General features: G+C 43.4%; 1 protein-coding gene across 1 annotated transcript in view; it reads left to right on the top strand.

Annotated features, from left to right (window-relative positions):
- The window catches only part of LOC137652547 (uncharacterized), a 504,806-nt gene that overhangs the window by 197,857 nt on the left and 286,225 nt on the right, over positions 1–20,724 (top strand). The window lies entirely within an intron of this gene.

Here is a 20,724-nt window from a genome sequence, read left to right on the forward strand (position 1 = left end):
ATTGTCAGACACGAATAAAATAATCCATGTAAATGACTATACCAATAGGAATATTGTTGAGTCCTTTTCAGTTTCAAATACCGAAGGTCAAAATTTGAATCTAAGCCCTGGTCTGTATTCAGTTAATCCGGTGTTATCCTTTTATCTAAAATCTGACTTTTCTGGAATTATAAAGAAATTGACAGCTATTGGAGCACCTTCTCCTGTATAAATACGATGTCTTTGTGTATGTATTCTCATTGTTGAGTCTGTTGGTGTCCCCAATGGACGAAAGTACTAACTCTAATCAAATCTTTTCATTTTTACTTCTGTGACTATACTACATTTTATACTCATCATGTGTTAGCTTTCATGATTTTTACATATATATATATATATATATATATATATATATATATATATATATATATATATATATATATATATATATATATATATATATATATATATATATATATATATATATATATATATATATATATATATATTTTTTTTTTTGGGCTCAAGCCATGGCGTCCTGATGGAAGGTTCCTTTTTGGTAGCTTCCTTGGGTAAATAACTACTAAGATATTCCCAGAGAATTTAACCACAGGTTATCACAGAATTCTAACTTCTGGAGCGAGTATCCTAAAGGTTTCCCTTTTAAGACATCATATATCAACAGGGGACGCATGTATTAACGCACCACATAGCTATCTACACCCCGAACAGAGTTAATGCTTCGGTGTGTAAGGGCTGAGAATAGCTGGGAGCCGTTCCATAGCTAATCTCGTTCGTGGCTACTTCTGGTACTCGAGACGTAAACAAACGGGCGCCATTGCTTAAATGACGTCACGTCCGTCTTCATCCTTTGTTCAGTAGCTCGCCCTACTTAGACGGATTTTCCCTGTGCTTTACTTATCGCTTTGCATCTACGTACTGTCGCTACCTTCAGCCTCGCCTTCTTCTGGAAAGTTGAGTACAAGGTTCCAGTATTGTTTAGTTAAGCTCTGACCGTAAAGTAAATATTACTTTCCGAGATAATTGCTGTTTTGTGGCAGAGCTGTGCCTCTACCGGACCCGCCATTTTATGGCGTCGTTGTTGTTATGCATGCCTTATTTAGTTAGCCACAACAACGCTTCCGGCCTTATTTACTAATCGATTACATTAGTTTATTTAGTCTTCATAGCTAGGAACTTTTATATCGTGTTTCGACGCTTTTTATCGGTCATCGATTGACCTCATACCAGTCGGCTTCTATAGCCCCCAGGCCAGAGCGCCTATTTATAAGTGTTCATGCATGATTTTTTAGTGATCCTAGACTAAGTTATGAAGATAGTGGCATTATTTTACAATACTTTCGACCGTGATGCAAGTGTTTTTTCGCCTTCAGGGACCATATAGGGGATAGGTTAGTTAGTGTCCCTTCCTAACCTAACCTACTTGTAGGACCCCTATATGCTTCCTTCATCCCCTGCCTTGGCATTCCCTCTGTTTAGCCTTGATTCCCTTTCTAAGTAGAGGGATCAAGTGTCTAATGGAGTATTTATCGCCTCTCAGTCCTCCCTAAGGGAATGAACCCCCCTTAGGGTTGCCTCCGAGAGTGAGGAAAGGCTAGCCCTTCCTCTATGGCTAGGAATAGTCTATGACTATCCTGCGATAGCGATATGTCTTCTATCTTTCCTAGTTCAGGGCTCTTAGCCCTGCTCTAGGTTAGGTTTTGGAAGGTTACTCTGTCCCCTGCTGAAACTGTACCCATGCACCGTTTCAGCTTGGCTGCCTTATCTTAGGTTAGGGAGTGTCCTCCCTTTCCCTAGTGGCCGCTCTGGTACAGAACCCCTTCCTTGGAAGACTCTTCTCTTCTCCCCTCCCCACCTATCTCTTGTATAGCCTAGCCTACACTTAGGTTAGTCTATACCCATCTGTCCCCTGTCCTACAACTCCTCCTTAGGGTGGAGTGATAGGGCTACCCTGAGCTTCCATGTGCAGTCCGCTCTGGTACATATACCCTTCATAGTGTCCTATGGGGTTAGCCAATGGATGTGTTCTGCATGTGGAGGTCTCCCCCCTCTTTGGGTGTCCCCTAGCCCTCCCTTGGGCTACCCTAGCTCCCGGTCTTCTGAGACCCCTGCTCCTGGGTGATAGAGCCTGCCTCTATCATGGGTACACCCTCTCAGGGGGGGATGTCTGGGAGTCCATGACTGGACTTCTTACATCCCTCCCCCTGTCTCTCTCACTATCCGGGTGCCGGTCCCTTGCCGCCTCCACTGTCGGCGATACCCGCCTCCTACCTTGGTGACTCTCCCCTACCCTCATGCCGCCAGCCCCCCGCGTGCCGGGGGACTGTCGACCGCCGCCGGCTCCCGCCGATGGCTCTCCTCCTTCCTCCTAGCTTCGCCGTCCGCCTGCCGGTCGGCCACCGGAGTGCCGGCATCCACTGCCGGAAACCTGGTTCAGCTATAACCATCCTTGTCCCAGTCACCAATCCAACATCCTCCGACTGCCGGAGCCGCCGCTCCTCTGCCGGCGTGCCGCCGTTGTGCCGGCGGCCGCCACCCTGGTATTACTCTTGACCTACATATTGTCTGTTCTAATGCCAGAAACTCTGCTGGAGCGGCCTCCGGCGTGCCGGAACCCCCCGGAGGCGTCAAGACTACTTGCACCCCCTTCTACTAGCTATCATATGAATACTGATAGCCCTACACTGCAAACAGATGGCCTGTTTACACTCTTAAGATCAGTGCCTTGGTACTGTTCTATTAGTAATCATGCTGTCTCTTTGCATTCTTCAAAATTCCAGCATGCTGCGTGCATCTAGCGCGGCTGGTTGCCGGAAGCAGTTACCCTAAGGGACCTGTTAGCTCCCTCATTTGGGACTGAGAGATCTCGGTCCCAAACTTATCCTTGGTTTTTTCCATGGAATTCCATTGCCCTGTGGAATTTTAAGGAATACTATCCTGTGCCTTCGGCCATCTCGGATTATCTAAGGATAAAGCTTGCGGTAGCCGGCCGGGCGGGATGCATGGAGTATGTTTTCTTTACTACTTCAATCTCTATGCATCACACCCTTCATTAAGTTAAAATTAATGATTAATCTTAACTTAGCTTAAGAACCACTCTTATGACTCCCCCCATACTCATTTTCTCTTTCTTCCACAGGAGGAGCAGATGAAGTGTGACTTCGACTTCTGCGCTGTGAAACGCCCGCACTTCTACGGGCATACGGCTTGCAGGACTCACGCCCCTTGTGCTAACAAGAAAGGGGATCTGAAATTCTGGGACCCACTGAATTGTACGGTCTGCCAGGCTCACCTAGTTGATGCCTTCCATAACCCTCCCTCAGCGGAGGTCAGGGACACTTCTCGGGAGAAGCTACGCAAGTGGGTGCGTGGCTTCCAGAAGAATGCCACCGGACCGTACCTGGCCACTGAAGAAATGAGGTCACTCCTGTTCCCTAAGGCCTCCCCTGATTCAGTGGTACCCAAGGATTTGATTCCCACTGTCCAAATTACAGTGGAACCTGATGTTGTCATGGCCCAGTCCATGCACGAGTGCCGTTTGGATTCCGAAGATGACGAACATATGTCGGATGTCTCGGAAGACACGGAGAAGACCCTTATGGCTCAAGGAGCTGAAGATGACGAAGACCAGGTGGAATACGCCGAATCGGAGCAAGAGGTCGCTCCTCCTTCCATCTCCGCCCCTACTCCTACACCGACGGAAGTGTCTATCCCGTCTACCTCCACGACCCCGGATCCCTTTTCATCCACTCAAGAAATGATCCGGTTGATTAGAGCTGTCATGGACGACAGGTTAAAGGAGAACCAGGAGTTCATCAGGTCCATGATGGGATCCAGAGAACCGAAGCGGATTTCGGTTAAGGATCTCCCCGCTTGCTCACATGCCAACCCATGGAGGTATGCTGAGCATATGGTTATCGCGACCGGCAGGATCTTCGTCAGCGACAAGATCGGCACGGTCCCTTTGGAAGACGTGGAGTTCTTCCCAAACTTCGAGGCCTACCCGGACTGTTACGTCCGACTTCGTTCTGAACCTGCCTCTAAAGAAGAGACCGAACCGAAGGAAGAGATAGTGTTCGATCTCGCGAAGGCCCAGGCTATGCTAGCCAACACTTTCAAGAGTAGGGGTTTTACCTGCTCTAAGCTTCCGGCCCTGAGAGAGAAGCACCCTACTTATGTCGCACCTGAAAATGCGGTACTTCCATTCTTGGAAAAGGCCTTCGCTGCGTGCCTTAAAGCTGTGGAAGAGGGGAAAGCCTGCCCTGCACTGGAGGAGTGCAGACCCTTCTCCATAGTTACTCCCCCTGACGCTCGACACTGGAAGGACATCCAGCATACGTTCGTCGTGGGAAAGCTAGATCCTGACGTCGCCGGACGTCAGTTTAACGAAGACCTCCCGAAGCTCAACGATCACCTCCTTCGTCGGGAACAAGATACGAAGGAGAGGCTTGCAGCATCCATGTCCCACCAAGTCCAACTTGAAATTATGGCCTGTGACACCAGAGTACCAGACCACTACATGGTACTTGCCAAATCCCACATGGCAACCCTGATGAAGGACTTATACCACTTCATGAAGGCTCGGAGAGCCTGTCGTGAATTTGTGTTCACAGGTGCCACTGTGAAACACGAACCCCGGAGGCTAATTTCCTCCAACATCTGGGGCAAACACCTCTTTCCTTCTGACCTTGTGAAGGAAATCACCGACAAAGCCGCCACGGAGAATAGGAACCTTCTCCACAAGTGGGGCATGTCAAGAAAGAGGAAACCCTCTCAGGACGACGGACCTCAACCTAAGAGGAAATCCTCAAAACAGAAACCCCAGCAACGTCAACCAAGACATCAGTTTCCGGGACCCGCTACCTCCCAAGTGGCAGCTCAGCCACAACAGACCTTTCAATTGGTCACCCAACCGGTGTTGTCACAGTCACCGGTCTTCACCCCTGCTTTCGAGCAACAGACAACTACCTTTCGTCCCAAAGGCAGAGGCTCAAACAGAGGTGCAAGCAGAGACGCGTCTCGCCGTCCCTCCAGAGGCAGAGGAGGAAAGGGAGCTAGCGGCCGAGGCAGCAAGCCCTCGGGACACCAGAAGCAATGAAGTGCTTCTGGTGGGAGGAAGACTCCGCCAATTCCAGGATCGTTGGACCTTCGATTCCTGGGCACACAGCATCGTCAAGAAGGGTCTAGGCTGGAGTTGGACTCAACCACCCCCAACATTCCAGCAGTTCTTCCAACAATCAACCCCCCTTCTGGAAGAATATGTCCTAGATCTCTTGAACAAGAAGGTGATAAGGAAGGTAAAGTCCACCAAGCTCCAAGGGAGACTGTTTTGTGTCCCCAAGAAAGACTCCGACAAACTCAGAGTCATTCTGGACTTATCCCCCCTCAACAAGTTCATAGCGAACGACAAGTTCAAGATGCTGACTCTTCAACAGATAAGGACCCTTCTGCCTTGAGGTTCCTACACGGTCTCCATAGACCTGGCGGATGCCTACTGGCACGTTCCAATGAACCATCACGCTTCCTCCTACCTAGGATTTCGACTCCAAAGGAAAAGCTACGCCTTCCGGGCCATGCCCTTCGGCCTCAATGTGGCCCCTTGGATCTTCACAAAGCTGGCGGACGCCATAGTACAACAGCTCCGCCTCCGAAACGTCCAGGTGATGGCCTACCTCGACGACTGGCTAGTCTGGGCTCCATCGCCCGAAGATTGTGTAAAATCTTGCAACAAAGTCACCCAGTACCTAGAACACCTGGGATTCAAGATCAACGAGAAGAAATCTCGCCTCTCTCCAGCTCAGAAGTTCCAGTGGTTAGGAATCCAATGGAACCTTCAGTCACACCGCCTTTCCATCCCCCAGAAGAAAAGGAAGGAAATAGCAGGGTCTGTCAAGCGACTACTGAAATCCAAACGAATTTCAAGACGCCAGCAGGAACGAGTTCTAGGCTCTCTACAGTTTGCCTCAGTAACAAACCCAGTGCTTCGTGCACAGCTAAAGGATGCCGCGGGAGTCTGGAGACGTTCTGCATCCATCGCTCGAAGAGACCTCAAGAGACGGCTCCCAAACAGACTTCGACTTCTCCTCAAGCCGTGGTCGGAAGCAAAGGCCCTGAAAAGGTCCATTCCTCTTCAACACCCTCCTCCATCACTCAACATCCACGCGGACGCTTCGCTGGAGGGTTGGGGAGGTCACTCCCACCAAAAACAGGCTCAAGGCACCTGGTCTCCCCTGTTCAAGACGTTCCACATAAACATCTTGGAGGCCATGGCGGTCCTTCTAACTCTGAAGAAATTATCCCCGCCTCCCTCGATCCACATTCGTCTAACCCTAGACAACTCGGTGGTAGTTCGTTGTCTCAATCGCCAAGGCTCAAGATCGCCCCAGATAAATCAGGTGCTTCTCCCAATCTTCCGTCTGGCAGAGAAGAAGTGGCACCTGTCTGCAGTTCACCTACAAGGATTCCGCAACGTGACAGCGGATGCTCTATCTCGAACAAACCCGATAGAGTCGGAATGGTCTCTAGACGCAAGATCATTCTCCTTCATCTCTCACCAAGTCCCAGAACTCCAGATAGATCTCTTCGCAACGAGCGACAACAATCAACTTCCTCGGTATGTGGCCCCGTACGAGGACCCCAAAGCAGAAGCAGAGGATGCCATGTCACTGGACTGGAACAGATGGTCCAAGATCTACCTGTTCCCTCCCACCAACCTTCTGCTGAAAGTCCTCTCCAAACTGAGAACCTTCAAAGGGACAGCGGCCCTAGTGGCTCCCAAGTGGCCCCGGAACAACTGGTACCCCCTGGTCCTGGAGCTGCAGCCCAAGCTGATCCCTCTCCCGGGCCCAGTTCTCTCCCAACAAGTACAGAAGTCGACTGTGTTCGCTTCATCATCGAAAATCAAGGACCTTCATCTCATGATTTTCTCTCCCTAGCCGCAAAGAAGAGGTTTGGGATCTCGAAGAAAAGTCTGGACTTCCTAGAGGAATACAAGACCGACTCCACAAGACGGCAATACGAATCATCCTGGAGGAAATGGGTCTCCTTCGTCAAGACAAAAAATCCTAAGGAAATCACAATTGATTTCTGCATGTCCTTCTTTATTCACCTTCATGGACAGGGATTAGCAGCCAATACGATTTCAACCTGCAAATCGGCCTTGACCAGACCAATTCTGTATGCCTTCCAAATTGATCTGTCCAGCGACATCTTCAATAAACTACCGAAAGCATGTGCTCGCCTACGTCCAGCACCCCCACCGAAACCGATCTCCTGGTCATTAGACAAGGTGCTCCATTTCGCCTCCAACTTGGATAATGATTCATGCCCTCTCAAGGATCTGACTCAGAAAGTTATATTTCTCTTTGCTCTTGTTTCGGGAGCCCGAGTCAGCGAAATAGTGGCATTATCAAGAGAGGAAGGGCACATCCTGTTTACCGATACAGGAGACATTACCCTCTCCCCTTATCCGACGTTTCTCGCCAAAAATGAATTACCCACCAAAAGATGGGGCCCCTGGAGAATATGCCCCCTGAAGGAAGATGTCTCTTTATGCCCAGTAGAGAGCCTCAAGGTCTATCTTTGCAGAACTTCGAACTTTGGTGGAGGCCAACTCTTCAAAGGAGAAACATCGGGCAGCGACCTGTCACTGAAACAATTAAGAGCGAAAATCACCTACTTCATTCGCAGAGCGGATCCTGACCGTACACCCGCCGGTCATGATCCTAGGAAAGTTGCATCATCTCTGAATTTCTTTCAGAGTGTGGACTTTGAAAGCCTTAAAAACTTTACAGGCTGGAAGTCCTCGCGCGTTTTCTTTAAACATTATGCGAAACAAGTGCACGAAGTCAAACATTTTGTGGTAGCAGCAGGTAGTGTTATGAAACCTGCACCAAACTCTGCATAGAACAGTGAGTTACTTGGGACTCTAACTCTTCGGGTGCCTATGTTGACCCTCGAGCGATACATAGTGATGTCGAAAACACTTAGTGCTTTTATAACTGTTCTTATCCCAGGTGAAATGTCATAGTTGTCACACAAGTGCCGCATGCCCTGAGCATGATGTGTTTTTAATCAAAGACTTACGTTCCTCGAGAACGAGTGCCTACTAATAAACTTGAAATTCCTTTTCAGATTCAAGAGCAAGTCTTTATTACTATGTACATTATAATTACTGTAAATGAACTTTACTTATTGCTGCAATTCATTTAATTTCTGCATTTGTGAAATAAAATTTCTATTTTATTACCTGTGCGTCTCAATCAGCTCCTACTTACTATGAAATACATGCCTGTCATAGTTTTATTATCCCCTTTTTCCTTATGGTTATTGAGAAATTAAGATACTAACTCTTAATTTATATTCACTCTGATTATGTAATGTTCCAATACGAATACTTACTCTTCATACCCTGGAGATGAATCACCCTTCTCAGCACACAGTGGCCAACCACCACTGGTCTGCTTTTCAGAATGTTCCTATACGAATGCCAAACATTCAGCTTCGTCTCCAAGTTCTTCAAGTTCTTCTATCAGGGTGAATAGCCCTTCAATACCACTTTGACGTCGGCATGGCCCGTGGGAACTTCACTGCCAAGGGGGGCAGGATGATTCTTCCCTACGGTTCTTTTACCAAGATTACTATGCTATTTTGTCAATGCCTTGGCACTTACTAATAGGGGAAAATCTACCACGATACATTGATTCTCTGGTATTCTTCCATCAGGACGCCATGGCTTGAGCCCAAAAAACGGATTTTGAGCGAAGCGAAAAATCTATTTTTGGGTGAGATAGCCATGGCGTCCTGATGGACCCTCCCTGCTACTTCGTCCAGTTTTTAGGTCCCACCCTGCTCTGCTGTATCATGGTGATCGGCAAGCAACTGGCTTCAGGATGAAGACGGACGTGACGTCATTTAAGCAATGGCGCCCGTTTGTTTACGTCTCGAGTACCAGAAGTAGCCACGAACGAGATTAGCTATGGAACGGCTCCTAGCTATTCTCAGCCCTTACACACAGAAGCATTAACTCTGTTCGGGGTGTAGATAGCTATGTGGCGCGTTAATACATGCGTCCCCTGTTGATATACGATGTCTTAAAAGGGAAACCTTTAGGATACTCGCTCCAGAAGTTAGAATTCTGTGATAACCTGTGGTTAAATTCTCTGGGAATATCTTAGTAGTTATTTACCCAAGGAAGCTACCAAAAAGGAACCTTCCATCAGGACGCCATGGCTATCTCACCCAAAAATAGATTTTTCGCTTCGCTCAAAATCCGTTATATATATATATATATATATATATATATATATATATATATATATATATATATATATATATATATATATATATATATATATATATATATATATATATATATATGTATATATATATATCTATATCTACATCCATATATATACAAATATATATATATATATATATATATATATATATATATATATATATATATATATATATATATATATATATATATATATATATCTATATATAAATACATATATATATATATATATATATATATATATATATATATATATATATATATATATATATATATATATATATATATATATATATATATATATGTATATATATATATCTATATCTACATCCATATATATACAAATATATATATATATATATATATATATATATATATATATATATATATATATATATATATATATATATATATATATATATATATATATATATATATATATATATATATCTATATATAAATACATATATATATATATATATATATATATATATATATATATATATATATATATATGTATATATATATATATATATATATATATATATATATATATATATATATATATATATATATATATATATATATATATATATACATATATATACTGTATATATGGCTAAAAATCACAGGGAGACGTGATGCTCAGATGTAAAAGAACCACAGGGAAAATGAGAATATGAAATATAGGATTTAGTCCTGACCAGTTTTGTGATACTTCTTCAGAGGACTGATTTATTGAGCGAGGTTTCTTTACATTTTATAGGTACAGTGGTACCTCTACATACGAATTTAATCCGTTCCACAACCGACTTCGGGTGTCGGAAATGTTCGGATGTAGAAACGAATTTTCCCATAAGAATACATTGAAATAGGATTAATCCGTGGTTGAGCCCAGATACCTATGATAACTCTTAATAAATTACTACACATAATTACACATGACAATATGCACTCTAAATTAGATAATAGACATGTAAAAAAGAATAATTATCAAGAAATAATAAAGAAACTGATTTTTAGCATCACTTTACCTTAGAAAGTCCAGCCATATTCTTTGGAAGTTCACTCATGCTTTTCAATAATTTCTTGCTTTACTTCTAAAAAAAAGCATTTCCTTCTTCCTTTTCTCACCACTACCACTACCACTTGCGAAACTAAGCCTTTTAGGACCCGTGCTTTACGTAAAAAACCGTAAAAGGATGTACGTAAAAAATCACGATTAAAATACAGTTAATAGCAGAACGCACAGGGCACAACCAAACAAAGCCGACGAGAACAGAGGAATTACCCAAGCTACGCTAATTGAGGGTCCCTCCGAGGTCGAAGTGCTGCCTTCTATCGGCGGAAATAAAAAATACATCCGGCGCTATGAGTACCATCTACGCGTATGGGTATTGTTTACTTCGGTTGTTGAAAAAAAATTCGGGCGTAGAGTAGGAACGTGTTCGAATTGTACCTCGTGTGTTGAAAAATTTGGATACAACTGGTACGACGAAAATTGCTTACTTCGTGTGTCGAAATAAAATTCGGGTGTAGAGTCGAAAAATTGCTCGAATTTTACTTCGGATGTTGGAAAATTCGGATGTAGATACGTTCGTGTGTAGAGGTTCCACTGTACAGTAAACGTACAAACATACATACAGAGACTTATAGAACAATGACACTCCCATACGAGCTACCTGCTCTGTTATCATGTGTTTCCTAGGCGGAGATCAAACCTCATTAGACGCCTGCCAGAAGGGGTAATTTCTGGTGACCGGTAAATTTTTTTTTTTTATTTTCAGTACAATTTCTTTATATCAATAATGGTAGCCTTATCCATATAAATACATAAGTAAAATTATATGTATATATAAAACATATCTATACATATAAATATATACATAGTCATACACATATGTATACACATACAGGCATTCATATACAGACACATGCATAAATATATGCATAGACATATACATAAGTGTATGCATACAGGTATATATATTTACAAACACATACATAGACTTACATATACATGTTTGTACACATGATTAAAATGTATATATATAGTTATGCACATATAACCTTATTGCCATAAACATACAATTACGTATATATCAGTACTTATATCTATCATAACAATATATAGTGCCAAAGCACTTATGTATACTATATGAAATAATTGTACCCATCAGTGAATGGTAGCTTAGGTCTAAATATTAATTTTACAGCAGTGTTAATTACCACTGGTACATTCAGTTCTACATTAAGTGGTTAATGGGTTTTTTATATATAGCGTGCAAATCTCTTTACATATAAAGATGTCGAGTTTATACATTCCATGTCCAATATTAAAGTTGTTGTCAGATATTTCTTTTATTAAACTTGACTCTATGATGTTTCTTTTTCCAATAAGTTATTTGAATGAACCAATTTCTTTGCACATGGACAATTAGTAGTGTCATTTTTATCTCTTAACGACGGCAAAGAGGGCAATATTATCTTGAGCATATCTGACACTTTTTTATGTTGTTCAATTCTGTTTTCTAGGGCTTTACCAGTTTGACCAATAGAAATTTTTTCACATGAATTGCATCGAATACGATATACACATCCCGTGGTAATGTCAGGAGAATTCATTATTAAGGCATTTTTCATTGTATTGCTACTATTAAATGCTACATTTACATAGCAATTTTACAACAGTTGGGGAATTTCTTTAAAATAATTACTATAAGGCAGTACAAGTAAATTTTCTGTATTGTAGTTCTTCCTTTTATCATTACCGAAAAAGGTCTTTTTTTTGCTGTTCTTATTGCATCATCTAGCACAATTTCAGGGTACTTCAGTTTCTTACCTATTGCTCTAATCTCATTTATTTCATCATCAATATATTCAGGGCTGCTTACTCAAAATGTTCTTAAAGAAGTAAATACTGATTTCTTAACCTTGTTACTTTGATTTGAGTAGTAATGGACATTATGCTGAGATATTTGTTGGCTTTCTATATACACCAAACTTGAGTCTATTATTACACCTATGTATACGACAGTCCCAAAAAGGTAGGGTAAAATTATTCTCCAACTCCTTAGTGAAATTTATTTACGGTACCAAGCTATTTAATCTATGAAAAAAAATTATCTGAATTCTCATTTCCGGGCCACGCACATATTATGTCGTCAATATAGCGAAACCATTTTGCATCATTAGGTATGATGTTACTTAAGATTCTACTTTCGAAAAATTCCATATACTGTATAGATTACCGAGTACTGGAGATATAGGGTTTCCCATAGCCACAACAAAAGTTTGTGCATAAAATTTCCTTTTGAATTCAAATTTCCAATATTTTATACATAGTTTAATTAATTCTATTAAGGTGTATTAGGAAAGTGGTAGATTCAACTGCCTATTATTTAAGGTTTCAGATAAAAATTCCAACACACCATCAATAGGTACTCTAGTGAATAGTGAGACTACATCAAAACTGACAAGCCTACAGGTACTGTTAATCTGTGCATTATTCAATTTGTTAATCAAGACTACAGTATTTCCTTTTTACATTTGAATCTGAGATGGTGCCAACTAAAGGGTTGAGAATATTCACAAGGTACTTTGATAATTTATATGCTGCTGAACATACAGAGCTAATTATTGGCCTAGCAGGATAATTTGGTTTATACATTTTAATAGTCCTATACATATATGGCAACGTTGGTGGTATTGTACAAACCTTTTTTTTAATCAGCTCTTCATTCCCTTTTAGTAACTCTTTCACTTTTTTATTGTAATTACTATTCACAGACTCAATGGAATTTTTTCTTAATTCCATGTATGTGCTTCCATCACTCAAGAGGTTTTCCATTCTTTCTATATAAGGGATTTTGACGAAGGAAAAATCTATTTCTGGGGAGAGACCTGTGGCGCCCGGTGAAAAGTCCTTCTTTTCTAATATAAATCTTCCAAATATACTAGAGAAAGATAAAAGCATGGAATGCAGAGGTTACTACCCTCGCGCGAGCACCTTGTGGGTGTCGTGTATAAAGCAAAGGCGCGTGAAAGCCACTATTCACAGGCTGTCTTCCATTTAGTTAATTCCTTCGTCAAAGGGATGGGCCGATACAGAGGCACCAGCCAAGCTACCAGAGCCACGCCACCCACGCCCCGATGCGAGCACCATCTGAACAACATCCTTCTGTATTGGACATGGCTTGGAAAGGAAAGGGTGGGATCGTGTAAAAGAAAGGGGAAGTGTTTCACCGGGCGCCACAGGTCTCTCCCCAGAAATAGATTTTTCCTTCGTCAAAATCCCTTTTCTGGGTCGACCTGTGGCGGCCGGTGAAAATGTACCAGAGAATGCCTTCCAAGCTCAATAATAATTAGTAATGAGGGGAGAGAAAAAACACCATGTAAGGAAAACCATATATTATATTAAGGTTAGTAAGCATGAATCATAAACTTATCACAGGACATAGTGAGCATAAGGCTAAACAAACATGATAACAAGGAAGCCTCCGAGTATCAGAGCACAACAAGCAACAAAACTGACATGGCTAAGAATATCCCAACACTAAATTACGGTAAACACATTAAAAGTTAAAATCATCTTAACCTAATATGTAATAAACTAGGGCTAACGAACCACCAAGGAAGCGGCGTCGTGGTGCGAGTGGCGGGTAGGAGGGAGAAGAAAAGAGATGGATGAAAAGAAGAACAAGAGATAACTAGGGAGAGATACGGCTCCCAGCTGCAACCGTTGGATATTTAAGGGCCTGTAAGTTCTTTACATAGTGGCGTTTGAAAACCATAGGAGATTTCCAACCCGTGTACTTTTTAAGGTCATCAAAATCCATATTTTGGGAATAATTGATGGAGGTAGCTACTGACCGGATATCATGAGCATGGGGAAATGATCCCGGATTGGCTTGTTTAATGAAGTATAGGATCTGTTGCCTAATACCCTGAATGGAAATGGTACCTCCTTGTTCTCTGATAAACAAGGGGCCAGACGATCGGGTAGCAGTCCTAGCTAAAAAGGCCCTGAGAGTAGTGACTGGACATAGAAAAGTATCTTGGAGAAGAGGAATAATCTTCCAAGGGGACCACCTATTTTGGGGGTCTTCATTTTTAGCTAGGAACGCCCTGTCTGGAGAAAGAAGTACTTCACCTGAAGGGAGGAAATCTATGTTTTCTGAGTTTCGTGAGAGATCTGCTAGTTCTGAGATTCTAGCACCCGAGGCCAAAGCTGTTAGATATAAAGTCTTCCTAAGAAGAGTGATATAGGAGCAGGATTCGTTGTCCTTGTCGGAGGCAAGTTTGAGGATATTATTCAGAGACTAAGAGACCTTTTGTGGGCGAACCGAAGGTCGAAGCCTAGCACATGCTTTTGGAATAGATGAGAAATAAGAATCTGCCAGGTTAATGTTAAACCCAACCAGGAAGACCTTCTTCAAAGCCGACTTAATGGTGGTTATAGTGCTAGCTGCTAGGCCTTTGTCAAATATGGAGCTAAAGAAGGAGATGGCTGAATTAGGAGTCATAACAGAATGGTCTGAATTCTTTAAGAAATCTGCTAGTTTCTTAACTGCCGAGTCATATTGGCGAATCGTAGAGTCCCTTTTGTCTGATTCTATAAAGAGGACATTATCCGGGTCGATGTTTGCATCCTTACGAGCCGCAAACTTCATGAAATCCACAAAGTTAGGGTTTTGGCTATCCTTGAGGAATCTGACACAGTCCGAGTTTGGACCACTTGGGTCAGTATGGGGAATGGGATCCGGAAGGGATGGAGTTTCAACTCGAGGAGGAGAGGAAACCAACTGCTCTTTGGCCAGTGAGGTGCCACTAAAGCCACTGCCCCGTGGAAGGAGCGGAGTTTGTGTAAGACTTTCAGTAGAAGATTCACTGGAGGGAATAAGTAGATCTTCTGCCAATGGTTCCAATCCAGGGTTAATGCGTCCATGGCATAAGCCTGAGGGTCCAGGTTCGGGGTCACATAACATGGGAGTTTGTGATTGAGTTGGGTCGCGAATAGATCTACCTGGAGACATGGAACCAGCCTGAGTATCCACTGATTCCAGTGGTTTTGTCCTGGATAATGAGTCTGCTATCACATTCTGGACTCCTGCTAGGTGAGTTGCTGACAGGAACCAGTCTTTGTCGGCTGCCAAGGCGAAGATAGTGACCAGGATCTGATTCAGGTTGGGTGACTTGGATCCCCCTCTGTTGAAGCAGTGGACTACTGCTGTGCTGTCTGAGACTACTTTGATGTGGGTCGACCTCGGAGGAGAGATTCTCTTCAGGGTCAAGAACACTGCCATGGCTTCGAGAACATTGATGTGGAACGGCTTCATGGCGGGTGACCAAGAGCCCTGAAACATCTGATGTTGGGAGTAACCCCCCCATCCACTCAGAGACGCATCGGTATGAATTGTCACTTATGGAGAGGGGAACTGTAGAGGAACCGATTTGGAGAGGTTCCTCCGTTCGGACCATGGTCGTAGTCTCATTTTTAAGACAGAGGGGATCTTCAAGATCTTGTCTCTTAAAGGTATTGTTGCTCTTTTTCTTCAAACTCGATTGATGTCTTTGAGTTTGGCTTTTAATAGGAGATCGGTCAGTGAGGCAAATTGGAGAAGGCCGAGGATGCGTTCTAAAGCTCTTCTGGACACCTGTTTGTGTTTGAGAAAGTTCCTGACCTTGGAAGCTATCTCTCTCACCTTCTTGGGAGGAAGGGAGACTCTGTGCTTTGAAAGGTCCCACCAGATGCCTAACCATTCGAAGTGGCTTGATGGTTGTAGGCGAGACTTTAGGAGATTGACTTGGAATCCCAGTTTGGCGAGAAATTGAATTGCCTTCGTTGTAGCTCTGTTGCATTCCTGGTTCAACTGGGCCCAAATGAGCCAATCGTCCAGATAGGCGATGATCTGTATCCCTTGGTTTCTAAATAAGAGCTTGGTCCATTTATTCAAATGTCTTTATTATTGAACATAAAATATATTAAGAATAAATGATGAACAATGTATATAACTCAATGTTTATAACCCTCTACCTCCCCCCAAGTTTTTAAACGGCCTTTTAAAATGTCTCTCGTGGAGGTCGGTTTAAAACTGATGTCAAAACATTGGGTGGCAATTAAACGTCCAAATTATAGGTTCATGAACACTAAACTCCTGTTAGCATGTGAAGGAACGGAAACTTGAAAAACAATTATTGTCATGTGTTGATCATGATGACACTATAGCTAGTTCATCTCAAAATCACAGTGCCATGCTGGCGGTCGACGGGTACGACTGGACTTGCGTTGCTCCAAATTTGGCATGGCAGGAGTTAACTGCGATGGAGAGTTTGTGCTATCATTGGGAGGCGGAATCTCTGCTTGATGATTCGCAGTGTTACCGAGGTCGTTGGGATAGCATTCTGGAGCAGCAACATCAGAATGAATGTTAGGGGTAGTACCACTTGGTAACGGCAAAGTGGTCAATGGAAGAGTACCATGTGTGTCCAGATTTTGGGTTGTAGGAATGGTGTACTTCGCAATGGTCTCAGACGTTTTAGTGGTCGAAGGATTGGCAATAGGTACAATCTGATTCCGATTATAGTCATCTCTAATTGTACGGACTTCTGGAATACTCCTGACAGGCACGTATTGTCTCAAAAACTTCCGGTTCCTTAGCGTGACCCTACCAGAGCCATCAACTCTGACGACGTATTGGTCGAATTGGCGGACTTCTATGATAACACCGGTTTTGTCCCATTTCAGGGGGTGATTTCCTGTTTGATTTTGGATGCGAACCCGGTCACCTACGGACAGTGGGGGTAGTCTCTTAGTGTGCTCTGATAAGCGCTCTCCCTGTTTAAGGTGTCGATGTCTTAGGGCTTCCTCTCTTGCATCGAGTGTTTCCTTCCACGTGTCGTGGGGACGGTACCTGCCGGGTGGGACAGGTATGAAGTCTCTGATGGGACGACCAAATACACATATTGCAGGAGATAACTTGGTATCTCTGTCAGGTGTGTTCCTGTATTGGAGCATTGCACGTTGGAATTCATCAGTGTTGAGATCACCGTTACTGCCCGTGTTGTCCGCTATAAGACGCTTGACAGTTTTGACGCCTATTTCGGCTCTGCAATTACTATGTGGGAAGGCCACAGAGGAAAGGCGGTGATGGACTCCCCAATCCTTTAAAAACTGCATAGTTGCCGTCGCTGTAAATTCAGGTCCACCATCAGGTGTCAATTCATCCGGAATCCCAAATGTAACAAATGTTCGGCTATGTGAAGTTATAAGACCCTCTGCACCGTTCGAAGATCGTTCAACTATGGGCCAATTCGAGTATCGATCAACTATAACTAAATATCCAACTCCTCGGTAGTGAAAGTAATCTGCACAAACACATTGGAACGGGTAGTCTGGAGATATAATGGGTGTAGGCGAAGCACTAGGATTCGAAGGCGCGATGCGATTGCAGTGGTTGCATTCAGCTCGAAGTGCTGTTATAGCGGGTGTTATCCCTGGCCAAAACACAGATGACTCTGCTCGCGATACCATAGAGGTAATTCCTTGATGTGCTCAATGAAGAGATGTGAGAATTTCCTGACGAAGGGCTGGAGGAATAACTATACGCTCCTTGTATAGTATCACACCATCAACAGTGTAGAGATGCTCGCGGAATTGAAAATACTCTCGAAGATGTACAGGAAATTCTTGGCGAGACTCTGGTACTCCGCATTCTATAAGGCTGAGCAGTTCATGCATGTTATCGTCACTACTTGTGGCAGTGCGAACTCTGTCCCAGGTGACTGCTCTCACGTTAAGTGAGTCAAGTGAGCATACTGCTGATGCGGTGATACAAGTATCAATATCATTGTCAGTGGAAACAGAATATGCTGATGGCAATTTGTGTAGGGGAACATTTCTCACGGAAGGTACACTGTCAACTGATGCAATGTCATCTTGAAGCGATAGCTTTTCAGATTTTCCAGTTGGGTGGCGCGATACTCCATCTGCAGCGAGATGCTTGACCCCTGGGATATGAATCATGCGAAATCGATAGCGGAGGGACTTTTCCTTCAAGTTTCTGAGACGTGAATTTGATATGTCCTCCAATGATCTGTCACCAAATATTTTCAACAGGGGTTTATGGTCAACTGCGACCACAAGATCTTCACAGCCAAGAACAAAGTATCTTGCCTTATCAAGAGCATTGATGACTGCCAACGCTTCACCTTCAACTGGTGCATATCGAGACTCAGCTGCATGTGTGAACCTACTTCCGACAAGTGTGATCTTCCAACCAGTGCGACAACAAAACGGTCGGTAGTCTGGACAGTCGCAATGTTTCTGGAACAGCCAGAATCCAATTCCTGATTTTGACCAATTGGTGGCGAGACAGGTAGGTTTTGTCTTGTCAAAGATTCGCACACCTTCTTCAATTTCGTTGATAATGGCAGTTTTAGACTCCTCAAAGAGTGCATTAATGTTGTCATTCCAGGTGAATGGTGTTCCTGGTTTCAATAACTGTCTGAAGGGTAGCATTTTGTCGGTCATGCTGAAAGCATACGATACTTGGTTTACTAAACCTAACCAAGATCTGACGTCGGTGATATTTCTTGGGGTTGGAAAGTCCATTGCACTAAGATATCTTGCACATGGGCGAACTGTGTCTGGGGTTATTTCGAATCCAGCGAATTCAGCTGTGTCTTCTGCGAAACAAAATTTGTCAGGGTTGAGTGTTATGCCATATCTTCCACATATGTTGAGCCATTGTACAGCTTGGAAAAAACTCTCCTCTATTGAGTCAGACCAAAGAAGAACATCGTCGACACATTTAGTTTTGTTGGGTATCTCGGCAACTATTTCATCATACCGTCGAGTATATCCGTCGCCAGAAGCAATATACCCTTGAGGGGCTGTTTTATAACGATAGCATCCCCAAGGAGTGATAAACGTAGTTAAGTGACGGTCAGATTCCTGAATCGGTACACTGTGGTATCCGTTCCAGGCATCAAAGACGGTTTTCTTTTTTCCTTGTGGTACTGACCTTGCTTGGTGAAATGGAGAAGGCGTATGATGCGTTTCTCTCTTAGCGTGCACATTGAGAGGCTGAAAATCAACTGTTCTTCGAGGTGTGCCATTTTTCTTAGCACATACAACCATCCGATGGCACCAAGTTACTGGTTCTCCGATTGGGACAGGTTCAAGGACACCAAGGCGGACGTCCTGGTCAAGTCCAGCTTCAACTTCCTCTTGCCAGTGTAACGGCACTGGCACTGGTGTGTGACGAGCAACAGGATCAGCATTCGGATCGATCGTCAGCTTCATTGGGGGTCCATCCATTAGTGGTAACGGTTGGTGGTCACATACGTTGAATGTACTTGATTCGTAGTACTTCAAGAGGTAGTCCTTTAGTTTAGACCGGTTGGACTCGGTTGCACTGAACGATAATTCTGTAGGCGGCGGAGGTGGTAGGTGACATTTTGGGCAGTCACACTGATTGGCTAGTCCACTAATGCTTCCTACTCCATTGTTGGTGGCATCTGGAGTTTCCGATTGTGTGTCATAGATTTCACCAATAGTCGGAAAACTATCCGATATCATGCCAAGGGCGATGCAGGCTTCCTTACTGATGAAGAGCTTATCCAAGTTGTTGGTGACATATGTCATTTGTCTAGTCTCAACAAGGTTCCCCTGCTCATCTGTTCCTGATATACAAAGGATTGTGGCACCGAGGATTTTAATGCCTCTGTTATTTGCAGCGTGCATTTTCATAGTTACAGGAATGAGGTCACTTTGCTTGAGGCCAAGTTTGTGGATGACCTTGATACCTGCGAGACAGCTTTGGCATCCAGTGTCTGCCATTGCAGATATACAAACAGCATGTGTACCAGCTTGAAGGTGGAAACCAAAGGCTTCGTAATCCTTAGGTGACATTCTGATTGTCAGATTTATGAAAGGTTGAGATTTGGAAGGTCTCTTTATCCAAGTATCAGATAAGTTGTCATACAGATGGTGGTCCAAAGCCAATGTCTTGTTGGTGTGTTGTTTAGAGATTGATGATACGCTGCACAAGGTGTTGAACACCGCATTCTCGTAGTCATTGGCATTGTGAACACTGGGTTTCACTTTTGGTTTGCCCTTACTACGGCAAACACTCTCGAAGGGATTTTCTCGGTTGCAGTGTTCACATCTATGACCGTAAGCTAGACATTCTGATTTTCTTGCACGTGCAGGAGTGTTTTTACCATGTCCTTTCTTGCCACAGTATGAACAAACTTCGTTTTTATCTTTGACAGCGGTTTGTTTTGCCTTTCTGTATGAACTACTGGCCGCTGCTTGGACCTCATGAGAGTCTAATAGTCAGGAGGCAGATCGTTTACCAGATTTTTTAGCTTCGACAAACTGTGCAACTTCTTCCAATGACATGTCCTCATTCTTATCACCA

Source organism: Palaemon carinicauda, chromosome 13 (assembly GCF_036898095.1).
Source record: "Palaemon carinicauda isolate YSFRI2023 chromosome 13, ASM3689809v2, whole genome shotgun sequence".
Taxonomy (NCBI): domain Eukaryota; kingdom Metazoa; phylum Arthropoda; class Malacostraca; order Decapoda; family Palaemonidae; genus Palaemon; species Palaemon carinicauda.